This window comes from Salvelinus alpinus, chromosome 6, assembly GCF_045679555.1.
Source record: "Salvelinus alpinus chromosome 6, SLU_Salpinus.1, whole genome shotgun sequence".
Lineage (NCBI taxonomy): Eukaryota > Metazoa > Chordata > Actinopteri > Salmoniformes > Salmonidae > Salvelinus > Salvelinus alpinus.
The window spans coordinates 1,701,583-1,719,086 of NC_092091.1; positions in this window are offsets into that span (position 1 = coordinate 1,701,583).

Consider the following 17,504-nt stretch of genomic DNA (forward strand, 5'->3'; position numbering starts at 1 on the left):
TTAGGTCATAATGCGTGTTCTCTGTCTCTTAGGTCATAATGCGTGTTCTCTGTCTCTTAGGTCATAATGCGTGTTCTCTGTCTCTTAGGTCATAATGCGTGTTCTCTGTCTCTTAGGTTATAATGCGTGTTCTGTCTCTTAGGTCATAATGCGTGTTCTCTGTCTCTTAGGTCATAATGCGTGTTCTCTGTCTCTTAGGTCATAATGCGTGTTCTGTCTCTTAGGTCATAATGCGTGTTCTGTCTCTTAGGTCATAATGCGTGTTCTGTCTCTTAGGTCATAATGCGTGTTCTCTGTCTCTTAGGTCATAATGCGTGTTCTCTGTCTCTTAGGTCATAATGCGTGTTCTCTGTCTCTTAGGTCATAATGCGTGTTCTCTGTCTCTTAGGTCATAATGCGTGTTCTGTCTCTTAGGTCATAATGCGTGTTCTCTGTCTCTTAGGTCATAATGCGTGTTCTCTGTCTCTTAGGTTATAATGCTTGTTCTGTCTCTTAGGTTATAATGCGTGTTCTGTCTCTTAGGTCATAATGCGTGTTCTCTGTCTCTTAGGTCATAATGCGTGTTCTCTGTCGGTCATCAGACTGCCTATATATGTAGCTTCAGACTTGGAGGAACTAAACCAGACAGATAGATAGAGAGATATATATTTACATATATATAAACTCAGTGTCACAATTCCTGACATTTAATTCTAGTAAGAATTCCCTGTTTTAGGACAGTTAGGATCCCCACTTTATTTTAAGAATGTGAAATCTCAGAATATTAGCAGAGAGAATGATTTATTTCAGCTTTTATTTCTTTCATCACATTCCCAGTGGGTCAGAAGTTTACATACAGTCAATTAGTATTTGGTAGCATTGCCTTTAAATTGTTTAACTTGGGTCAAACGTTTTGGGTAGCCTTCCACAAGCTTCCCACAATAAGTTGGGTGAATTTTGGCCCATTCCTCCTGACAGAGCTGGTGTAACTGAGTCAGGTGTGTAGGCCTCCTTGCTCGCACACCCTTTTTCAGTTCTGCCCAAAAATCTTCCATAGGATTGAGGTCAGGGCTTTGTGACGACCTCTCCAATACTTTGACTTTATTGTCCTTGAGCCATTTTGCCACAACTTTGGAAGTATGCTTGGGGTCATTGTCCATTTGGAAGACCCATTTGCGACCAAGCTTTAACTTCCTGACTGATGTCTTGAGATGTTGCTTCAATATATCCACATCATTTTCCATCCTCATGATGATTTTTTGAAGTGCACCCAGTCCCTCCTGCAGCAAAGCACCCCCACAACATGATGCTGCCACCCCCGTGCTTCACGGTTGGGATGGTGTTCTTCAGCTTGCAAGCCTCCCCCTTTATCCTCCAAACATGACAATGGTCATTATGGACAAGCAGTTCTATTTCTGTTTCATCAGACCAGAGGACATTTCTCCAAAAAGTACGATCTTTGTCCCCATGTGCAGTTACAAACCGTAGTCTGGCTGTTTTATGGCGGTTTTGGAGCAGTGGCTTCTTCCTTGCTGAGCGGCCTTTCAGGTTATGTTGATATAGGACTCGTTTTACTGTGGATATAGATGCTTTTATTCCTGTTTCCTCCAGCATCTTCACAAGGTCCTTTGCTGTTGTTCTGGGATTGATGTGCACTTTTCGCACCAAAGTACGTTCATCTCTAGGAGACAGAACGCGTCTCCTTCCTGAGCGGGATGACGGCTGCGTGGTCCCATGGGATTTATACTTGCGTACTATTGTTTGTACAAATGAACGTGGTACCTTCAGGCGTTTGGAAATTGCTCCCAAGGATGAACCAGACTTGTGAAGGTCTACAATTTGGCTGATTTCTTTTGATTTTCCCATGATGTCAAGCTAAGAGGCACTGAGTTTGAAGGTAGGCCTTGAAATACATTCACAGGTACACCTCCAATTGACTCAAATGATGTCAATTAGCCTATCAGAAACTTCTAATGCCATGATATCATTTTCTGGAATTTTCCAAGCTGTTTAGAGGCACAGTCAACTTAGTGTATGTAAACTTCTGACCCACTGGAATTGTGATATAGTGAATTATAAGTGAAGTAATCTGTCTATAAACAATTGTTGGAAAAATTACTTGTGTCATGCACAAAGTAGATGTCCTAACCGACTTGCCAAAACTATAGTTTGTTAACAAGAAATGTGTGGAGTGGTTGAAAAACGAGTTTTAATAACTCCAACCTACGTGTATGTAAACTTCTGACGTTTCTGTTTGTCTTTCCACATAGTCAAACATGTTGTGGACTGATGGTGTTTAGGGCTACTGACTCACCCAGTGGGACAGTGGGAGACACAGATGGGGAGGAGGTAGAGGAGGAGGTGGTAAAAGAGGAGGAGGAAGAGGTGGAGGAGTAGGTGGAGGAGGAGCAGATAGATTTAGGAAACAGGGTTAGGGTCAGACAGTAAAATCATTCAGTTTAGTTTTAGATGACTACTCACACCAGACAAAAAAAATCATTTAGAGTTTTAGATTACGTAAAAAATTATGTCAGCTGCATTGACAATGTTTGCTCTTGGATGGATATAGAGGAGGTCGAGTAGGAGGAGATAGAGGAGGAGATAAAGTAGGATGTAGAGGAGGAGGTAGAGGAGCAGGAGGTAGAGTAGGATGTAGAGGAGGAGGTAGAGGAGCAGGAGATACAGGAGGTAGAGGAGGATGTAGAGGGGGTAAGGAGGTAGAGGAGGAGGTAAAGTAGGATGTAGAGGAGGAGGTAGAGGAGCAGGAGATACAGGAGGTAGAGGAGGATGTAGAGGGGGTAAGGAGGTAGAGGAGGAGGTAAAGTAGGATGTAGAGGAGGAGGTACAGGAGCAGGAGATACAGGAGGTAGAGGAGGATGTAGAGGGGGTAAGGAGGTAGAGGAGGAGGTAAAGTAGGATGTAGAGGAGGAGGTACAGGAGGAGGTAGAAGAGGAGGTAAAGGAGCAGGAGGTAGAGGAGGAGGAGATGGTGGAGGAGGTATAAGAGGAAGTAGAGGTAAAGGAGCAGGAGGCAGAGGATGAGGTAGGGGAGGTAGAACAGGAGCAGTGACATTACCTCTATATCAGGGGAGGTAGAACGAGAGCAGTGACAGTAGCTCTATGTGACCCGATTCAGGAAACTAGGCGTATGTCGCAAGTCACGACTTCACAGGAGAGACGTTTTTTTTAAGTCAAAATGAGTTTTTTGGCAGAAATGTCTTCTTCAACATGTGACCTTTTATGTGCCTTAAAACTTCTTATGGCTGCAGGGGCAGTATTGAGTAGCTTGGATGAAAGGTGCACAGAGGTGCCCAGAGTAAACGGCCTGCTCCTCAGTCATAGTTGCTAATACATGCATAGTATTATTAGTATTGGATAGAAAACACTCTGAAGTTTCTAAAACTGTTTGAGTTATGTCTGTGAGTATAACAAAACTCATATGGCAGGCAAAAACCTGAGAAGTTCCACTTCCTGTTTGGATTTTTTCTGAGGCTGGTAGATTTTCAACCAAGCTCTCATTGAAATTACAGCGAGATATGGATGAGTTTTCACTTCCTACGGCTTCCACTAGATATCAACAGTCAATAGAACTTTTCCTGATGACTCTACTGTGAAGGGGGGCCGAAGGAGACAGGAATGAGTCACCACTGCCATGAGCTGACCATGCTTTGACCACGCGCGTTCACGTGAGAGGCAGCTCCGTTCCATCGCTCATCTGAAGTCAATGTAATTCTCCGGTTGGAACGTTATTCAAGATTTATTTGAACAACATTCTAAAGATTGATTCAATACATCGTTTAAAATGTTTCTACTGACTGTTACGGAACTTTTGGACATTTCGTAAGGTAAGGGAATATTTATCATGTAATTTCTGGTTTCTGTTGACTCCAACATGGCGGCTAATTTGACTCTTGTTCTGAGCTCCGTCTCAGATTATTGCATGGTTTGCTTTTTCTGTAAAGTTTTTTTGAAATCTGACACAGCGGTTGCATTAAGGAGAGGTATATCTATAATTCCATGTGTATAACTTGTATTATCATCTACATTTATGATGAGTATTTCTGTTGAAATGATGTGGCTATGCAAAAACACTTGATGTTTTTGCAACTAGTGAATCTAACGCGCCAATGTAAACTCATATTTTTTTATATAAATATGAACTTTATCAAACAAAACATGCATGTATTGTGTAACATGAAGTCCTATGAGTGTCATCTGATGAAGATCATCAAAGGTTAGTGATTCATTTTAGATATATTTCTGCTTTTTGTGACTGCTATCTTTCGCTGGAAAAATGGCTGTGCTTATTGTGGTTTGGTGTGACCTAACATAATTGTTTGTAGTGCTTTCGCTGAAAAGCATATTTGAAATTGGACACTTTGGTGGGATTAACAACAAGATTACCTTTTAAAATGGTATAAGATACATGTATGTCTGAGAAATTTTAATTATGAGATTTCTGTTGTTTGAATTTGGCGCCCTGCACTTTCACTGGCTGTTGTCATATCATCCCGTTAACGGGATTGCAGCCATAATACGTTTTTAATAACAAAATTGTATGCCATCTGTAAATACGAATAAAATTGTTAAATTATGAGTCTTGTTGGTTAATCCACAGAAAAAGACAGCAACCTTCCCACTAGCCATGATTGGCTGAGATAATGAGTGGACTGGACATGCCGAGAGAGGAGTTCGGATTGGTATAGAGGGCTTCTGTCTATTTGAGCTCGTCAGTCTGTGTTGGTAATCCTGTCGAACACTGCTTAATAAAAAAAATGTATTGTGTAGTGGAGCTGCATGAGTAAGTGTTGCTCTCCACTTTCTGGAGGATCAAGTTTTGAAATCAGTGGAATTAGAGTCTGATAGCTAAAGAGATGGAGAACACACCTGTCTCTGGATTACATCTTCAAACTAAGGGCAACCGTGGCATGGCATTCCTGACAGGGAGACGCGTCCATGATGCATGTTGATGTATACAGGGAAGATAGTCTAGCGTTAGCTAGCTACGTTTTCAGATTTTCAAAGGATTTTATCTAACAAAACGACCATACATGTTGTAGCTGGGACCCTTTGGATTGCAAATCAGAGAAATATTTTCAAAAAGTAAGTGAACATTTAATCGCTATTTGTGATTTTATGAAGCCTGTGCTGGTTGAAAAATATGTTGATGTGCGGCGCCGTCCTCCAACAATCTCATTGTATGCTTTCTCTGTAAAGCCTATTGTAAATCTGACAGTGCAGTTAGATTAACAAGAATTTAAGCTTTTAATCGATAAAAGACGCTTTTAACCGATATAAAATGTTTAATATCCATAATTTTTGGGATTATTTATTTGAATTGCGCACACTCCAATTTAACCGGAAGTTGTCGACAGCGCTAGCCTTAACCAACAAGGCTCGTTATTCAACAATTGTATTCATATGTACAGATGGCATACGAGTTTGTTATTAAGGCACATGAAAGTTCACATGTTCACATGTTTGAGAAGGCATTTCTGCCAAAAATATATATTTTTAACGTTCAAATGGCTCTCCTGTGAAGTCGTGACTTGCGACATACGCCTAGTTTCCTGAATCGGGACACAGGCTGTTGATTGTGGCCTGGGGAATGTTGTCCTACTCCACTTTAATGTCTGTGTGAAGTTGCTGGATATTGGCAGGAACCGGAACACGCTGTCGTACACGTCTATCCAGAGCATCCCTAACATGCTCAATGGGTGACATGTCTGGTGAGTATGCAGGCCATGGAAGAACTAGAACATTTTCAGCTTCCAGGAATTGTTCACAGATCCTTGCGACATGGGGCCGTGCATTATCATCCTGAAACATGAGGTGATGGTGGCGGATGAATGGCACGACAATGGACCTCAGGATCTCATCACGGTATCTCTGTGCATCAAATTGCCATCTATAAAATGCAATTGTGTTCATTGTCCGTAGCATATGCCTGCCCATACCATAACCCCACCTCCACCATGGGGCACTCTGTTCACAACGTTGACTTCAGCAAACCGCCACACGATGCATGCGGTTGGGAGGCCGGTTGGACTTACTGCCAAATTCTCTAAAACGACATTGGAGGTGGCTTATGGTAGAGAAATTAACTTTTAGTTCTCTGGCAACAGCTGTGGTGGACATTCCTGTAGTAAGCATGGCAATTGCACGCTCCCTCAAAACTTGAGACATCTGTGGCATTGTATTGTTTAACAAAACTGCACATTTTAGAGTGGCCTTTTGTTGTCCCCAGCACAAGGTGTAATGATCATGCTGTTTAATCAGCAAGCGAAATCAGCTTTTTGTGTGTATGGAACATTTCTGGGATCTTTTATTTCAGCTCATGAAACATGGGACCAACACTTTACATGTTGCATTTAATTTTTGTTCAGTGCGTTCTTCTATATACCACCCTTACCTTGTCACAACACAAATGATTGACTAAAAGGCATTAAGAAGGAAAGAAATTCCACAAATGAACTTTTAACAAGGCACATCTGTTAATTGAAATGCATTACAAGTGGCTACCTAATGAAGCTGGTTGAGAAAATGGCAAGAGAGTGCAAAGCTGTCATCAAGGCAAAGAGTGGCTACTTTGAAGAATCTCAAATAATAATATATTTTGATTTGTTTAACACTTTTTTGGTTACTCCATATGTGTTATTTCATAGTTTTGATGTCTTCACTTTTTCCAACAGTCTTGAAGGAGTTCCCACATATGCTGAGCACTTGTTGGCTGCTTTTCCTTCACTCTGCGGTCCGACTCATCCCAAACCATCTCAATTTGGTTGAGGTCGGGGGATTGTGGAGGCCAGGTCACCTGATGCAGCACTCCATCACTGTCCTTCTTGGAAAAATATTCCTTACACAGCCTGGAGGTGTGTTGGGTCATTGTCCTGTTGAAAAACAAATAATTGTCCCACACAAACCAGATGGGATGGCGTATCGCTGCAGAATGCTGTGGTAGCCATGCTGGTTAAGTGTGCCTTGAATTCTAAACAAATCACAGGCAGTGTCACCAGCAAAGCACCATCACAACTCCTCATCCATGCTCAAAAGTGGAAAATACACATGCGGAGATCATCCGTTCACCCACACCGCGTCTCACAAAGACATGGTGGTTGGAACCAAAAATCTCAAATTTGGACTCCAGACCGAAGGACAAATTTCCACCTGTCTAATGCTTGTGTTTCTTCTTATTATTGGTGTAGTGGTTTCTTTGCAGCAATTCAACCATGAAGGCCTGATTCACGCAGTATCCTCTGAACAGTTGATGTTGTGATGTGTCTGTTACTTGAACTCTGTGAAGCATTCACGACTCAGTATATGACCTAGATACAGACACAGGAGGTGGATAGTACAGTTCTCAATCATTTATTATAACACGGGGCAAAGGGCAGGTTGAGGATAGGCAAAGGTTTGTAATCAGGTCAGAGTCAGGCAAGTACAGGACGGCAGGCAGGGAGAATGGTCAGAACCTGGAAAACTAGGAAACAAACACTTGAGAAACGGGAAGACAAGACAAACTGGCAACTGACAAACAGAACACAGATATAAATGCACAGGGGATAATGGAGAAGATGGGCGACACCTGGAGGGGGGTGGAGACAAGCACAAAGACAGGTGAAACCGATCAGTGTGTGACAGTGCCCCCCCCCCCCCCCAGGGGCGCCACCTGGAAGCAGAAAACAAAGGACATTGAGACAGAGGTTTTATCTTGGACACCTGAAACATAGGATGGATACGGAGGGTACGGGGCAACAGAAGACGAACAAAAGAGGGGCTAAGGATTTTAGAGATGGGGAAAGGGCCGATGAAATGGAGGGAAAGTTTATGGAACTCCACCCGGAGGTCCCGAGTGGAAAGCCATACCCTCTGCCCGAGTCGATAGCGGGTAGCAGGGGTCCCGTGTCGATCCGCTTGTCGCCGATACTGGATGTAGTCTTCAAAAGAGCGGCCCGGGCTCTTTTCCAGGGACAGCGACGGATGAACATCTGGGCATGCTGACTTCTTCTTCTTGCTCAGGGAAGAGCTGATATCCCAAGGAACTCTCGAAGGGCGAGAGACCAGTGGCTGAGCAGGGAAGGGTGTTACAGGCGTATTCCACCCACACGAGTTGCTGGCTCCAGGTGGTGGGATTGGCGGAGGCAAAGGGTGCCTATTTGAAGAATCTCAAATATTAAATATATTTAGATTTTGTTTAACACTTTTTTAGTTTACTACATGATTCCATATGTGTTATTTCATAGTGTTGATGTCTTCACTATTATTCTACAATGTAGAAAACAGTAAAAAAAATTGAATGAGTAGGTGTTCTTTTGACCGGTAGTGTATAATGTGTGTGTACCAGGGAAGGCATATTGGGACCGAGGTCTCTTTTACAAATACACCCTGTATGATACAACAAGTCTGGTTCATCCTTGGGAGCAATTTCCAAACGTCTGAAGGTACTGCGTTCATCTGTACAAACAATAGAATTGAACCCTGTGGCACCCCCATAGAGACTGCCAGAGGTCCTTAACAGGCCCTTCGATTTGACACACTGAACTCTATCTGAGAAGTAGTTGAACCAGGCAAGGCAGTCATTTGAGAAACCAAGGCTATTGAGTCTTCCGATAAGAATGTGGTGATTGACAGAGTCGAAAGCCTTGGCCAGGTCGATGAAAGACAGCTGCACAGTACTGTCTTTCATCAATGACGGTTATGAATTCTTTAGGACCTTGAGCGTGGTTGAGGTGCACCCATGACCAGCTCAGAAACAAGATTGCATAGTGAGGAAGGTACGTTGGGATTGGAAATGGTTGGTGATCTGTTTGTTAACTTGGCTTTCAAAGACCTTAGAAAGGCAGGGTAGGAAATATATAGGTCTGTAGCAGTTTGGGTCTAGAGTGTCTCCCCGATTGGAGAGGGGGATGACCGCGGCAGCTTTCCAATCTTTGTGGATCTCAGACGATACGAAAGAGAGTTTGAACAGGCTAGTAATAGGGGTTGCAACAATTTTCGGCAGATAGTTTTAGACAGAGAGGGTCCAGATTGTCTAGCCCGGCTGATTTGTAGGGATCCAGATTTTGCAGCTCTTTCAGAACATCAGCTATCTGGACTTGGGCTGCTGGGAGGAGGTGCTCTTATTCTCCATGGACTTTACAGTGTCCCAAAACTTTTTGGAATTAGTGCTACAGGATGCAAATTTCTGTTTGAAAAAGCTAGCCTTACCTTTCCTAACTGACTGTATATTGGTTCCTGACTTCCCTGAAAAGTTTCATATTGCGGGGGCTATTCGATGCTAATGCAGAACACCACAGGATGTTTTTGTGCTGATCAGTCAAGTCTGGGGTGAACCAAGAACTACATCTGTTCCAAGTTTTCCATTTTTTTGAATGGGGCATGCTTATTTAAGATGGTGAGGAAAACACTTTTAAAGAGCAACCAGGCATCCTCTACTGACGGAATGAGGTCAATATCCTTCCACCATACCCGGGCCAGGTCGATTAAAAAGGCCTGCTCGCTGAAGTGTTTTAGGGAGCGCTTGACAGTGATGAGGGGTGGTCGTTTGACCGCGGACCCATTACGGATGCAGGCAATGAGGCAGTGATCGCTGATCCTGGTTGAAGACAGCAAAGGTGTATTTAGAGGGCGAGTTAGTCAGGATGATATCTAAGAGGGTACCCATGGTTACGGATTTAGGGTTATACCTGGTAGGTTCCTTGATAATTTGTGTGAGATTGAGGGCATCTAGTTTAGATTGTAGGACGGCCGGGGTGTTAAGCATATCCCAGTGTAGGTCACCATATCAGTATGAACTCTGAAGATAGATGGGGGGCAATCAATTCACATATGGTGTCTAGGGCATAGCTGGGGGCTGAGGGGGGGTCTATAACAAGCGGCAACGGTGAGAGACTTTTTTCTGGAAAGTTGCATTTTTTTTAACTCGAATTGTTTGGGTACAGACCTGGATAGTAATACAGAACTCTGCAGGCTATCTCTGCAGTAGATTTCAACTCCGCCTCCGTTGGCAGTTCTATCTTGTTGGAAAATGTTGTAGTTGGGGATGGAAATTTCAGGATTTTTGGTGGCCTTCCTAAGCCAGGATTCAGACACGGCTAGGACATCAGGGTTGGTGGAGTCTGATAAAGCAGTGAATAAAACAAACTTAGGGAGGAGGCTTCTATTGTTAATAACATGCATGAAACCAAGGCTTTTACGGTTACAGAAGTCAACAAATGAGAGCTCCCGAGGAATGGGAGTGGTGCTGGGGGCTGCAGGGCCTGGGTTAACCTCTACATCACCAGAGGAACAGAAAAAGTAGAATAAAGGTATGGCTAAAGGCTATAAGAACTGGTCGTCAAGTGCGTTCGGAACAGAGAGTAAAAGAAGCTGATTTCTGAGGGTGGAAGAATAGATTCAATGCATAATGTACAGACAAGGGTATGGTAGTAAACCTAGGCATTGACTGGCGATGAGAGAGGTTTTGTCTCTGGAGGCACCAGTTAAGCCAGGTGAGGTCACCACATGTATGGGGGGTGGAACGAAAGGGCTATCTAAGGCATATTGGGCAGGGCTGGTGGCTCTACAGTGAAATAGGACAATAATCACAAACCAAAACAGCAATAGACAATGAGTCCAATGAGTAGCAATAGATGATTCAGTAGTCGCTACTACACTAGGCGAGCTGGAGACACGGCGATTCAGACAGCTAGCGGACCGGGGTAAGCAGATGGGCCTCCAGCGACATCGCAACGGAAGAGCCTGTGGTAACCACCTCGGACGATTATGTCGGCAGACCTGTTGTGATGGATCGGCGGGGCTCCGTGTCGGCAGTAAAGGGTTCAGGCCAAATGGCAAAAGAGGTGTTGTAGCCCCATAATTGGCTGGTGGACCTCTTCGGCTAGCCGGGAGATAGCTCAAGGCTAACTGGTGCTTGTTTCGGGACAGAGACGTTAGCCAGGAGTAGCCACTCGTATTGCAGCTAGCTATGATGATCCAGGTGTAAAGGTTCAGATTAGTTACTACTACTACTACCACTACCATTATTACCACTACCATTATTACTACTACCACTACCATTATTACTACTACTACCCTTACTACTACTATCACTACCATTACTACCACTACCATTATTACTACTACTACTACCCTTACTACTACTATCACTACCACTACCATTATTACCACTACCATTATTACTACTACCACTACCATTATTACTACTTCTACCATTACTACTACTATCACTACCATTACTACCACTACCATTATTACTACTACCACTACCCTTACTACTACTACTACTACCACTACCATTATTACTACTACTACTACCCTTACTACTACTTCTACCATTACTACTACTACTACTACTACTACTATCACTACCATTACTACCACTACCATTATTACTACTACTACTACCCTTACTACTACTACTACTACCACTACCATTATTACTACTACTACTACCCTTACTACTACTTCTACCATTACTACTACTACTACTATCACTACCATTACTACCACTACCATTATTACTACTACTACTACTACCCTTACTACTACTTCTACCATTACTACTACTACTACTACTACTATCAATACCATATTTACTATCACTACCATTACTACTACTATCACGACTACTACCATTACTACTACTACTATCACGACTACTACCACTACTACTACTACTACTACTACTACTACTACTACTACTACTACCATTACTACTACCATTACTATCACTACCATAATTACTATCACTACCATTACTACTACTACTACTACTATCACTACTACTTCTACCATTATTACTACTACTACTATCACTACCATTACTACCACTACCATTATTACTACTACTACTTCTACTACCATTACTAACACTACCATTACTACTACTACCATTACTACCACTACCATTACTACTACTACTACCCTTACTACTACTTCTACCATTACTACTACTACTTCTACTACCATTACTAACACTACCATTACTACCACTACCATTACTACTACTACTACTACTACCATTACTGCTGCTGTCACTGCCACTACTACTACTATTTTACGTCCAGAAGTACTTCAGGACTAGCAAGCACACCACATGTCCTTCAGTAAATGTCCTTTTGTAGTTATTTATTAATGTATTTGTTATTCTCAGGGGTCAGCACTGGCAGAGTGTAATGGCCAAGCCTCGCCTTGGGTGAACCTCTTTTGTGATGAAGATGTCTCCCCTGCCAGATAAATATACACGCACACGTTGATGTCAACGCATTAGTGAAACCCAGTTCATTGAGGGAGTTGAAATTAAGTTACAAAGTACGTCAGTCAGGGCGGACATCCTCAATAAACGATGTCTGCTCACAGTAACCTGGTAATCAGCCAATCAAGGTTGTAATGTTGCTCTAGCTGTCCATCAAAGACCATCAAACATTGAGTCATATCCTTGTATTGTATTTATTATTTATTTTTAATCCCAACCCCCGTCCCCGCAGGAGGCCTTTTGCCTTTTGGTAGGCCGTCATTGTAAATAAGAATTTGTTCTTAACTGACTTGCCTAGTTCAATAAAAGTTAAATAAATATTTGTCCAACTCTTCCAGTATTTCCAAACCATTTTAACTGGCATGGTGCCAAACAAGGAGTTTCTTTGTCTGAAACGGAACCCCTGGAATGTAGCTCTTGCATCCGAGAAGAGGAGGGTAGATGTGTGATGCTTCAGTGGAAAGGTAGCCCTACCTATACAACGCTCCTACACATACCTGTACCTGTCAAACACGTTGTGGATTGATGGTGTTTAGGGCTACTGACTCACCTAGTGGGACAGTGGGAGACACAGATGGGGAGGAGGTAGAGGAGGAGGTGGTAGAGGAGGAGGAGGTAGAGGACAAAGGTAGTAGAGGAGGAGGGGGTAGAGGAGGAGGTGGGGAGGTAGAGGACAAAGGTAGAGGAGGAGGGGTAGAGGAGGAGGAGGTAGAGGAGGGGGAGGTAGAGGACAAAGGAGGAGGTGGAGGAGGGAGAGGAGGAGGAGGGAGAGGAGTGTTCTGGTCTCTCTTCCCAGTAGAACTCTGGTTAGAGGAGTAGTGTTCTGGTCTCTCTTCCCAGTAGAACTCTGGTTACAGGAGTAGTGTTCTGGTCTCTCTTCCCAGTAGAACTCTGGTTAGAAGAGTAGTGTTCTTACTATATCACAGGTCAATATTGTCTAACTGTTACTTTTGGTAGTGTCACACCCTGACCTTAGAGATCCTTTTTATTTCTCTATTTGGTTTGGTCAGGGTGTGATTTGGGGTGGGCATTCTATGTTTTGTTTTCTATGATTTTGTATTTCTATGTTTTGGCCGGGTATGGTTCTCAATCAGGGACAGCTGTCTATCGTTGTCTCTGATTGGAAACCATACTTAGGTATCCCTTTTCCCTCCTTTCGGAGTGGGTAGTTAACTTTGTTAGAGGCGTCATAGCCATAAGCTTCACGGTCGTTTTGTATTGTTTATTGTTTTGTTGGCGACATTCAAATAAAAAGGAATATGTACGCTCACCATGCTGCACCTTGGTCCACTTTTTCCAGCATCGGCCGTGACAGGCAGTGATTACAGCAGAGAGAGTGAATAGACACAGAGCATGGGCTCCTGACTTCTTCTGCAAAAATATACAATTAGAGTTGGATAAATGTTGATAAACTTGAATTTTCTTGCAAGGACTTATACAGTGTACTAACCTCAGCGTCAAAACCATTCCAAATCACAATCACAATTCCAAACCTAAAACCTTGATTTTGGACAAAATACCCTGAATGGACTAGCAAGGATTGTCAAGAAAAAAACTTCTAACAAGCCAAAACCTGCAGAAGAAACAGATCCTGGAAATACCATCCAACACAAAACTGAGTGAGTACTGTTCAGTCTGAACCTACTTTCTGAAGCCAAAAAGTAAGAGACAATAATCTCTAGGTAATTTTGTTATATAAAGCTTAATAAATAAGGCTACTAAGTTACCAAGCTGCTAGGAACGAATCTGACTGAAATTAGCACTGAAGTGTGAAGTGAGAGGTGTGAACTCTTGAGCCCAACAATGGCAGGAGAGTTTCACAGCCACCCCCCCTCCCCCACCCAAATGCAGAGGTCTTTGAACCCCCTCCATCTGTTCACAGATATCCTCCTCCGAATCCCCAAAATACACCAGCCACAGGACAACTTTGTTGGGACGTCGTAAAGGACCATTCGTCGATACTGAAAAGATATAGCTAGCTAAGGACCTCCTTTTCCACGTGGAAAAGACGGACAGAGACTTGCTAGCTATGTTAGCTAGCTAGCTGGGATTTTCTACAAGGAATCTGCCTTCCGAAAAAAGCTTCTCCCAAGTGAGTGTGACCGTTGCCTGCTGCACTGCTGCTTGGATTCCACCTGGTGATCTGTTCACTGTCTTTCCTGGCCTGTCTCCCCCTGTCTGGTGAAAGTACCTCCGCCACACTCCCTCCCCCCAGCTTTCACTCTCCTCCAGCACACACGCACTGTTGGGGCGAGTGACTCTGAATTCACAATGGCTAGCCCCAAGTTGTTATATTTTTCTCTTGTGCTTTATGCAATTTGCCTCATGACTCCTGCGTGCTGTGTTGACAATGAACTTGCGTGTTTACCCAACCGTGGGACACTATGTTTGTTCCCACACTCGGGACTCTGACTCTCTATTGGTTACACGGACTCTTGGCCTCCCATCCTATTCTAACCACCTCTCGCCGGCTTTGTATTCATGATACCTGATGAAATTGCTGTACAATATGATCTTGTTGCCATCTGATGCACAATCAAATGTTATAAATCAGCACTGCAGAGCTCTCCCTGTCCTCTGCAGTGCCCTGATTGTATTACTGCTGATGATAATCGGAAATGTGCATGTACACCCCTGGCCCATCTACTGTTGCTAGTCCCAATTCTGATTTCTGCTCTGATATCTGCTTCACTGATTTCTGCTCTAATAAAAGCCTGTGTTTTCTGCACGTTAACACTAGAAGCTTATTACCTAAAATGTATCAATTGAAAGTGTGGGTTCACAGCTCCGATCCAGATGTGTTGGTCATTACTGAGACGTGGTTAAGAAAGAGTGTTTTGAATACTGATGTTAACCTTTCTGGTTATAACCTTTTTCAGCAAGACAGATCTTCCAAAGGTGGTGGAGTGGCAATCTTTACCAAGGATCACCTTCAGTGCTCAGATGTCTCCACCAGATGTCTCCACCAAGTCTGTCCCCAAACAATTTAATTTGCTGGTTATACACATTCAACTTTCAAATAGCTTTTGTTGACTGTTGCTGGGTGTTATCGTCCTCTATCAGCACCGGCCTGTACCCTATCTGCCCTAAGCTCTTTCCTGGCCCCTTACACTATGTCTGAATTTGTCCTGCTTGGTGACCTAAACTGGGACATGCTTAAACCACCTGACCAGGTCCTAAAGCAACGGGACTCCCTAAATATTTCTCTGATTATCACCAATCCCACAAGGTATGACTCCAAACACCCAGAAAAGGCTACTCTCCTCGATGTTATCCTCACAAATAATCCTGATAGGTATCAGTCTGGTGTTTCTGTAATGAACTTAGTGATCACTGTTTTACAGCCTGTGTTTGTAATGGCTGCTCAGTGAAACGACCTGTCCTGATTTGTCATAGACGCTTGCTAAAAAAACTTTAATGAGCAAGTCTTCCTTCATGATCTGACCTCTGTAAATTGGTATATAATCAGCTCTGTCAAAGACGCTTGGACCTTTTTTTATATTTTCAGTGGTATCGTTAACAAACACGCGCCCATAAAGAAAATGTGAATTAAAAGCTGGTTCAGCCCCTGGTTTCATAGTGATCTGGCAGAGTTCTCCACCTCAAGAATTCCATTTGGCGAAAGGCTCGGCACACGCATACTCAGGCTGACTGGCTCTCGTTCAGGCAAATGAGAAATAAGTGCACTCAGGCTATCTGGAAGGCCACAGTTAGTTACTTTAAGGAGCAGTTCTCTATGGGTCGAACCCCAAGAAGTTCTGGAAAACAGTTAAAGACAGCTGCTCATGTCCCTTAATGTTGATGATGTGGTTGGTACTGACAAGGAGCACATGGCTGAGCTCTTTAATCACCACTTCATTGAGTCAGGATTCCTATTTGACTCTGCCATGCTTCCTTGCCCATCCAACATCCTTATCTCTCATCTCATCAATTAGTCCGATCTGCTAAAGGAGCTCCTGAAACTTGACCCCAAAAAAACATCCGGGTCAGATGGTTTAGACCCTTTCTTCTTTGAGGTTGCTGCCCCTATCATCATCACCAAGCCTATCTCTGACCTTTTTGACCTGTCTCTCCTCTCTGGGGAGGTTCCCATTGCTTGGAAGGCAGTCACGGTGCGTTCTTTATGTAAATGGGGAGGTCAAGCTGTTATAAGCCAATTTCTATTTTGCCTTGTTTATCAAAAGTGTTGGAAAAATGTGTCAATAATCAACCCACTGGCTTTCGTCTATAGTATTCTCTCTGGTATGCAATCTGGTTTCCGCTCAGGTTATGGATGTGTCACTGCCACCTTAAAGGTCCTCAATGTTGTGCTGCTATTTTTATTGACAATTTTTTATTGACCATTCCATTCTTGTGGGCCGGCTAAGGAGTATTGGGATCTTTGGACTGGTTCGCTAACTACCTCTCTCAAAGAGTGCTGTGTATAAAGTCAGAACATGTGCTGTCTCGGCCACTGCCTGACACCAAGGGAGCACCCCAAGGCTCGATCCTAGGCCCCAAGCTCTTCTCAATTTACATCAACAACATAGCTCAAGCAGTAGGAAGCTCTCTCATCCATTTATATGCAGATGATACAGTCTTATACTCAGCTGGCCCCTCCCCAGATTCTGTGTTAAATGAACTTCAACAAAGCTTTCTTAGTGCCCAACAAGCTTTCTCTACCTTTAACCTTGTTCTGAACACCTTCAAAACAAAGGCCATGTGGTTGGTAAGAAGAATGCCCCTCTCCCCACCGGTATGATTACTACCTCTGAGGGATTAGAGCTTGAGGTAGTCCCCTCATACAATTACTTGGGAGTATGGCTAGACGGTACACTGTCCTTCTCTCAGCACATATCAAAGCTGCAGGCTAAGGTTAAATCTATACTTGGTTTCCTCTATCTTAATCAGTCCTCTTTCACCACAGCTGCCAAACTAACCCTGATTCAGATGACCATCCTACCCATGCTAGAATACAGAGACATCATTTATAGATCGGCAGGTAAGGGTGCTCTCGAGCGGCTAGATGTTTTTAACCATTCGGCTATCAGATTTGCCACCAATGCTCCTTATAGGACACATCACTGCACTTTATACTCCTCTGTAAACTGGTCATCTCTGTATACCCGTCGCAAGATCCACTGGTTGATGCTCATTTATAAAACCCTCTTAGGACTCACTCCCCCATATCTGAGATACCTACTGCAGCCCTTATCTTCCACATACAGCACCCATTCTGCCAGTCACATTCTGTTAAAGGTTCCCAAAGCACACACATCCATGGTTCTTCA